Consider the following 8,962-nt stretch of genomic DNA (forward strand, 5'->3'; position numbering starts at 1 on the left):
TGATATGTCAGCGCATTATGCAGTTTCTCTCGGCGCTGCGTTTTATCAGACGAGTAAGAGGAGAAGGCCAATTTTCGCGTGGAATCTTTTTAAGCAGCGTTCAAGAGAAGCCTTGCGGAGTTATTGGCCAGCCACTCCGAAGCCTGAATCATGTCATTTGTCGAGGCATTCCTTGACGAGCAGCTGTGGGTGTGGGAGCGTGTGTTGGGGGAGGAGGCGAAGGGGAGAGAGTGTTGGGGGTAGGGAGTGGTGGAGGGGGAGAGTGTTGGGGGAGGCGTCGAGGGGAAGCAGGTTAGGGAAGTAGGATTGTTGGAGGATCATTTTACGGGCGATTTTCAAGGACTGATGTGATTGGATGACACGCAATGGTGGGAGGCAGAAATTAGTAGGTACCCATTAATAAATGTATGTGGATGTGAACATGTACAAAAATGCCAGTGTGTGTGTGTGTGTGTGTGTGTGTGTGTGTGTGTGTGTGTGTGTGTGTGTGTGTGTGTGTGTGTGCGTGTGTGTGTGTGTGTGTGCGTGTGTGTGTGTGTGTGCGTGTGTGTGTATATATATATATATATATATATATATATATATATATATATATATATATATATATATATATATGTGTGTGTGTGTGTGTGTGTGTGTGTGTGTGTGTGTGTGTGTGTGTGTGTATGTATGTATGTATGTAGCTGCATTTTTTCTCCTCCTGTCGCTCAGGTGTATTTATTCACAGGATAATTATCCTGAGAGCCTCGAAACAGCGTCGCCAATGGCAGCGTCGGGTAATTGAACGCATTGTTTACGAGAGAGCGAATTGCAGCCGCGGTCTTAAGCGACAAAAGAACCAAATGAACGAAACGCTCGATAATGATCCGTTCTTTGATGAGATGGCGAGAGAGAAATTAATGACGGAGGCCACGGATTACGCGCCGAGGTCTGTGACGCTTGCGAGGGCGATGCATCACACGGGGAGTCGGGAGGCGATACCTGTTATTAGGGTGTCCGTCACAAAGGCCGTTTTCTCCCTTTCGTATATTGCTTTTTCTCGATTCTCCCTTTTTCTGTTTTCTTCTTTCAGTCTCTTCGTTTTTTTTTTTTTTTTATTCCATTTTGTTTGCTTGGCTAACTGGGGAGAGAGAGAGAGAGAGAGAGAGAGAGAGAGAGAGAGAGAGAGAGAGAGAGAGAGAGAGAGAGAGAGAGAGAGAGAGAGAGGGGGGGGGAGGGGGAGCAAGGGGATAAAATGATAAAGTAGAAGAATGGAAGGAATGGAAATTATTTTATGAGAGTAGATTGAGCCGTGGGCGTTGGGTGTGATTGGAGAGGAAACGGTAATAGTTGCTTTTAAGGGTTAGCGGTGGTATGGTGCTAATGGTGCTGGTAGCCCCGGGGCTGATGGTATAATGGACAAAATTGGGAATTATTACTATTGCCATTATCATTGCTATCATTATCACCACCCTCATCACAGTGCCCATGACCATTCATCATGAATATTGACATTTAAAGCACATACAGAGACAAAAATGCAAGCGGGTCCTTCAGGAAAGCACGAAACGACGGACCGAGGAAGGATGGCGCCGAGACCCGAACGTGGCGAGGGCGCGGGTTCGGGTTGGGGGCTGTGGTGCGGTTGTGGTGCGGTTGAGAGGTTGCGGCGGGAGCGACGGATGTGGCGGATCGCTCGCGTTACGTGCGGAGGGCGAGCGGCGAGTGACGAATGACTCACGAATGACCTGTGTCTGCAGCTGCAAGTGGCAACTGTCTTAAGTGTCTCGGTTTGCGAGTGGCAAGTGTCCAATGGCCCCAAGTGTGTAAGTGCCTGGGTGTCTGCGACTGCGAATTTCGTCGACGGCGAGTTGACGAGTGTCTGCGAAGTCTTGTTCTAGCTCTGATTATTTTAAGCCTTGAACCTGGAGTTAATATGACTCGTAACCTGTAATCATAATTTCTGCTGGGATTTTTACCGTAAATTGGTACCACTTCCAGCGTTGGTCGACCAATACCAACCTCATTTATATCTTTTAAATCTTATTTCTCTCTCTTTCTCTCTCTATCTCTCTATCTATCTATATATCTGTATCTATCTATCTATCTATTTATCTATCTATCTATCTATATATATATATATATATATATATATATATATATATATATATATATATATATATATATACACATACATACATACACACACACTTCCCCTCTCTCTCTCTCTCTCTCTCTCTCTCTCTCTCTCTCTCTCTCTCTCTCTCTCTCTCTCTCTCTCTCTCCTCCTCTCTCCTCCCTTCCTCCCTCTCTCTCTCTCTCTCTCTCTCTCTCTCTCTCTCTCTCTCTCTCTCTCTCTCTCTCTCTCTCTCTCTCTCTCTCTCTCTCTCATATTCTTTTTACCAGGGAGGAAGGGGGGTGAGGAGAAGGAATTGGCTGCGGGAATTCGCCTTTGATCGTGACTCATCTCATAATTACTGGTTCTTCTTTAGTCGAGTTTGTGGAGGAGGAAGGGGGGGGGGGATTATGCGTGCGTGTGTTTATGTGTGCTTGTCTGTTTGTTTGTGTGCTTATGTGTAAATGTAAGAACAACGTCGATCACAAAGGAAATAACAAAAAGGCGTTTATGATAAGAGCTTCTCTCTCGCTCGTATCGTCACACCTTTCTAAATCTCATAATTGAACCAACAAGATATATATAGCTTTGTGAAAGCCGAGCAGGAAGTTAAAAAGGGCTTTCTAGTACACGTTCGACAGCAATACACCACGTTACGGCAAGGTCACGTGACGGATGGGGTTATGCCAGCCGTATTCCCGCCAAGGCTCCGCTACGTGACAGAAATTAGAAACCGATTCACTTCCCCGTTAAATCAGCTTTTGATTTAGGGTGGTTTAGATTAGAACAGTTATTTTCACTTCTGAATCCGGGAAGCGAGAATAAGAAACATGGCTTGGTATTGACTATTGGGCCAACGTTGTCGGTAATCTGTCAATCAGTTTCGGCTAAAGATCTGAAAGTTATTTGCAAGAAAAATCTAAAAATATTTTAGTGAAACCTGTGAACCGTAGTTCCGAAATGTGTCCTATTAGCTTCTATCTCTAGATGTATCATAGCTTCTGTCACATGCCTTGCAACAAGTGTATCAGCGGTTGGTCCGTGGAGGATACGTGGCGAGACGTTGGCAAAGACCACGACGTGCGGACGAGACCTGCAGCGGATATCCGGCGGAGGGAGAATTATTGTCATGCGTTAGTTAACAGAAATTGGCGCTGGAGAGTTTTCTTCAGGAGAGTCATCTTCAGAAGTTTTCGATCTTATCGCTCTCTTTTCTCTTCACCTCTTTCTCTCTCTTTCTCTTTCTCTCTCTCTTTCTCTTTCTCTTTCTCTCTTTCTCTTTCTTTTTCTCTCTCTTTCTCTTTCTCTCTCTCTTTCTCTTTCTCTCTTTCTCTTTCTCTTTCTCTCTCTCTCTCTCTCTCTCTCTCTCTCTCTCTCTCTCTCTCTCTCTCTCTCTCTCTTTCAGATAGTCCAGATTGAAGGGGACTGGAGTGAAGGTGGAAGAGGCAGGCACACTTGAGTCGCCTTAATTTTGGATATTGTCCGAATCTTTGTGATATGAATGAGATTTTCGGTTCCTCTGTCCCAATAAGATTATAAATAGCGATGAGGTCATGCAGTAAAGGAGAGATAAACAGGAGGGAGAGAGAGAGAGGGGGGGAGGGCGAAGCGAAAGCAAAAGAGAAAGAATGAGGGCAGAGATGACAGAGAGAAGGAAGAATGAAGCAGCATGCAGTCCTTGGCCAAAGGGATTTACAGGTAAGTACCGTTTCTTCAGCATTTTTTCCCGGATCTTGGCCAAGTCACGTATTGTCTGTGGATGCAACCAGTTCCTTATGTTGCCTTGACCACTCAATCGAAACGAAAGTTGCATGCAAGGGATTTGCCGAGCTTATGCGATTAAGATGTGTCAGCCAGATATCTTTATTCGGGAATAAGGGCAGAGTAAGCTGTGTAGCACAAGACGGTACTTTGAGTTCATTTTTCGGTTCATTTAGTTCTGTCAGAGACGAGCTGGGCAGGAAGAGAATCACTGGTGTGTGTTCTGGGCATGTCTGGGTGGAAGATACAGCTAGAGAGAGAGAGAGAGAGAGAGAGCGTAGAAAGAGGAGAGAGCAGGAGAGAGAGAGAGAGAGAGAGAGAAGGGGGAGAGAGAGAGAAGGGGAGAGAGAGAGAGAAAGGGGGAGAGAGAGAGAAAAGGGGGGAGAGAGAGAGAAAGGGGAGGGAGAGAGAGAGCGAGAGAGAGAGAGAGAGAGAGAGAGAGAGAGAGAGAGAGAGAGAGAAGGGGGCGGAAGAGAAATAAAGCGTGCCTCCAAAGATTTTCAAGATTCCGAGTGCGACGAGGGCGCATCTCGCGTGCCGGTCAAGAAACAAAGGAGCAAAACAAAGCCGGGAGGGCCACATGGTGATCACAAGCTGCTAATTAGCCAGCGACGGCGACGCTCTGTTGCGGGCCCGGTGTTTCGCGTGAATGGAACGGGCGAAGCGGAGAAAGCGAAATAGCGGGAGACTTAAAAAGAGTAATGCCGGGAAGAGGAGGAGGAGGGAGGGGAGGAGAGGGGAAGCAGGATTGTGCAGCGATGGGCAGTAACCCGAGCGTTCTCCGTGCGCTGTTTCCGTCAGTGTGGAGCAGCTGGCCATCCCCTTGCCCCTTCTCCCCCCTCCCCCTCTTCTCCCTACTCCCCCCCTCCCAACCACCCACCCACCAGCACATACTAATCCCAACCCCCCCCTCCTCCACTCCCCTGCCCCATCCCCCATCCCCACCCCATCCTTCCAGCAGCTCTCACACTTATGCTGTTCTTGTGTCGACTTCACCAACGCCAGATTTGTGTAAAATGTTGTTATTGCTTTGTCAAGAAGTTGGTAGCAATGCACTTTATTTTGGTAGTCACGATACATAAAACGAAAAATAAATACAAAAAAAACGAAAAACAATTACTTTTATTATGGTTTGGATAATGGAAAAAATACTGTCGCCTCCGTTTCGAAACAAAGAACGGCGTTCATTGTCGCAGTCGATATTTTGACAGCAAGCAGTTAACGGTCTCCTGTCTGCCTAGATTACCGTCATCATAACAATAGTCAATAACTCTTATTACGTGACGTTGGAATGGAAGTCACTTTCACCTTCCCTGTCGGCGTGGCGGCGCGGGCGGGACAGCAAGCAAAATCCCTTGCGGGCGAGCCAGCTATTTCCTTCCGCCAGGACACCCACCTCTGCTTCCGAACTTCTGTTTCAGCTGTACCGCCTCGGGCAGTGCGCGCGTCTTCCCTGCTTGCTTGAGCCGCGGCCTCTGTCTGGCTTGTCCTTTTTCGTCTCGTATATGTATATGGGTACATTATATATATATATATATATATATATATATATATATATATATATATATATATAAGCATATATATATATATATATATATATATATATATATATATATGTGTGTGTGTGTGTGTATGTGTGTGTGTGTGTGTGTGTGTGTATGTGTGTGTGTGTGTGTGTGTGTGTGTGTGTGTGTGTGTGTGTGTGTGTGTGTGTGTGTGTGTGTGTTTGTGTGTGTGTGTACCCACATACATACATATGCATACTCCCACCTCCACACACATACACGTACACACACACACACACACACACACATACACACACACACACACACACACACACGCGCGCGCGCGCGCGCGCGCATATGTGCATGTATGTGTGTGCGTCTGTGTCTGTATATCTGCGTGCCTGTGTGTATGGATGTGCGTATGTATATAAGTATGTATGCATGTATGTGTGTGTGTGTGTGTATGTGTGTGTGTGTGTGTGTGTTTGTGTGTGTATGTGTGTGTGTATTGTGCGTGTGCGTGCGTGAGTGCGTGCGTGTATAGAAAGGGTGTTATGCGTGAATGCAAGTGAATGATTTCACAATGCAAAATATTTAATGGAAGCGTTTCGAACTTCAATAGAATTGTTCTAGTCTTTTTCTTTTCTTTTCTTTTCTTTTTTTAACACATAGTAGTAGAGCGCACTGTTTACCGTCCAAATGTTTATGTAGAGGCGTCTTTCGGTTTTCACTACAGGCTTTTATTCGTGGGTAAAATTCGTTCGTTTTCTTTCTGCGTCGTTGTTCCATCTTCGGCCAGTTCCGCGTCACACGATTGCATCTGTCTGCCGTTAAAGATGGTCGTGTAGGCCTAATCGCTAAGAATTTTCAGGATTCGCGGTGTTCGAGGTAAATAGCCCATGAAGACTTTTTATTTATTTATTTATTTATTTTTTTAGATTCTTCAACGACCGACCTTTTAAGATAAAGAAGCAAAGTTCCCCGGGCACTTACTCGAATTACACAAACCGCCGAGTACTCTTCCTCTCCCTCCTCCGCCCTCTACCGCATCCTCGACCACATTCGCGAACTAGTGTTGTCATCAGCACCATTGTAACCGTCATCAAGAGAGCCTGTCTTATCGCTAGCATCGCCATTCACTCGTTTCTTTCACCCCCCCCCCCCCACCCCGCCGCTGCCACCTTTCATGACATTTGAGACTCAGAGGAAACAAGGGAGATTTCCCACTGGGATTTTTTTCAAAACGTTCTCTATCATCTGTCCTATCTGCACTGTCGCCGCAATAGACATTTCTGTCATTTCCTGGTCTTTGGCGCTACCATTATTTGAAATGTTCATTATCTTCTTGAACAACACAACTACGCTAAAGAAAAAGGTTTTCCCACAAGAAGACCCGGGACCCTTTTGTGCAGGAGGCTGAATGCTCTCCTAGGACGAGGCCTCCTCAAGAAGCGGCATCGAGAATCCTCAAAAATTCAGGCGAGAAAGGCAGGTCATCTTACCTTACCTCACCGGCCTGTGACGCCTAAAAATCACATGAAATTAGCACTACTGTTCGCCCGGCCTTATAAAGCAAATTTATAATTACATCTGTACACTAGAATTCTGTTTATCCTTTTTTTCCAAATGTTACCTTTATGTTTGGTACCCTACGAGTTCACGGGTGTTGATCGGGTCTGTAGGCCAGATTGTATGTTACGCAAAATCCTCCTTTGATTCCAATATCGCTCGACCTATTGTAAAACCCCGGGAAACGCCCTCCTTTCCCACTTCCGAACCCCTAGTGACATCCTGGGGGACCTACCCCTTTCCCCTCCGCCTCCTACGAACTCCTTACGACGCCCCTGCTATTCTCCTTCGACCGACCGTCCTCCGAGAAGCAGCGTATGGTAATGAGGCCGGGCACAACAAAAATACCATAATGCCTCCCCCCGACCATAATTGTGGGAACGTGTGGAGGCCCCGTCTTTGTTACTCCTCCCGCGGCCCCCACTCATAGGACCCCAGGAAGCCCAGCTGGGGGTGCCAGAGGGAAGGGTAGGGGGGTACTGTGGGGGCACGAGCAGGGAGGGAAGATGGGGCTCCTCTCCATCAACAGCTGCTGCTCTGGGGGACCTCCTTGTTGATTTGTCGTGTGATGGCTGTTCGGGGCTTGTTTTGGGAGGGATAAAGAGCTAGGGTTAGGGGCGTGCGGCGGGGATGGAAGGGGACCCGGATGAAGACATTATCTGAGGTGGGAGCGCATAGTCCTCGTCGGCCCAAGGCATTGTCGTGTGAAGAAAAGGTGGCGAGGAATAGGCTTTTAGGCAGATGAGCCTGGCGTATTACGGATGTGTTTCTGTAGGTGTGTTGAATTTCAGTAGCCAGTTGCATTAGTAAAATCAGCGTGACTGAGGAAAATACACAATTTTAATTAACAAAATCCAGATTTACATATCGGATGCTCAGTGTCGATACAAAATCGAGGTTAGTTGGACCCCCCAAACAAATAGCTGTCACAACAACAACAACAACAACAAATGCAAACGTCATAAATCCGTCAGAGTGCGTGCGGCGGGCGGGGGTGGTCCCGTGGCGGCTGTTTCTGCCGTCAACTTCCTGCTCTGCCGCGGAGACGAGGCGCCGGAACTGACAGTGGAAGGGCCAAGGCTGAGTCACGTTTGGCCACGGCTACGAGTCGGCCTCTTTTATGGGTGCATCACGCAGAGCAAGACAAGGCCGGGTGCACAGAGTGGTGCACAGGGCGGTACGCATGATGCGGTGGCAAGACAGGTCACCCTACCCGCTACCCACTCCCTCCCTTCCTCCCTTTGAGGCGAGCTGATCCGGCCCAGGAAAAAAAGAAAGATATAAACAATCTTGTCGGACATTGCTCCGGAAGTCTGTGGCCTTCGAAGTATTATCGCTCATTTTTTTCTAGAAAATCACAGTCACACCGATCAGATTGTGCTTTTGTTATGAACATATTGTGATAATCAGACGTATTATTATCTATTATTTCTTGTATTCTTTCATTAACTGATTGATTGATTTATGGCAAACGGAGGGATGATCAACTATATTTCACAGCTTATTTCTTGCTTTCCGACCCTGACCTCTCAGTGAAGCTGCACGTCATCCCGCCAGGTAGGGATGGTGGGCGTGAGGGCTGAGGGTGTGCGTAGACTGATGAGCGGGTGCTTGAGCAAGCCATTAGGCCGTGGAGTCGTTACGTTAACGGACAGGGTTATTTTTAAGGGGGAAAAAATAAGGTAGGTCGTGGCTTCTGTCATCGCATCTACTTAAGTCCTTTTTCATGTGTGACGCACCACGTTGCGTAACGTTATGCACCACGAAATGTGCTACAGCCATCAGGAATCGCTTATGTGCCATGTCACTTCGAATGCAAACACGATGAATCCGAATTGCACGATTACGAACTTCCGACGCGTTGTAATTGACTAACTCCGCTGTGATACAGTCAGCTGTGCGCGGCGTCGGCAGCATCACGCAGGAGACAGATGAAGTGACAGTGAGAATGAATAACAACCAGGTGGTCTTTTGATTGCCACACATGGCTGATATCCGGAGTCTGTGGGCTTTGGGGCTAACCGTGGACTGT

The sequence above is a fragment of the Penaeus monodon genome, chromosome 12, assembly GCF_015228065.2.
Source record: "Penaeus monodon isolate SGIC_2016 chromosome 12, NSTDA_Pmon_1, whole genome shotgun sequence".
Taxonomy (NCBI): domain Eukaryota; kingdom Metazoa; phylum Arthropoda; class Malacostraca; order Decapoda; family Penaeidae; genus Penaeus; species Penaeus monodon.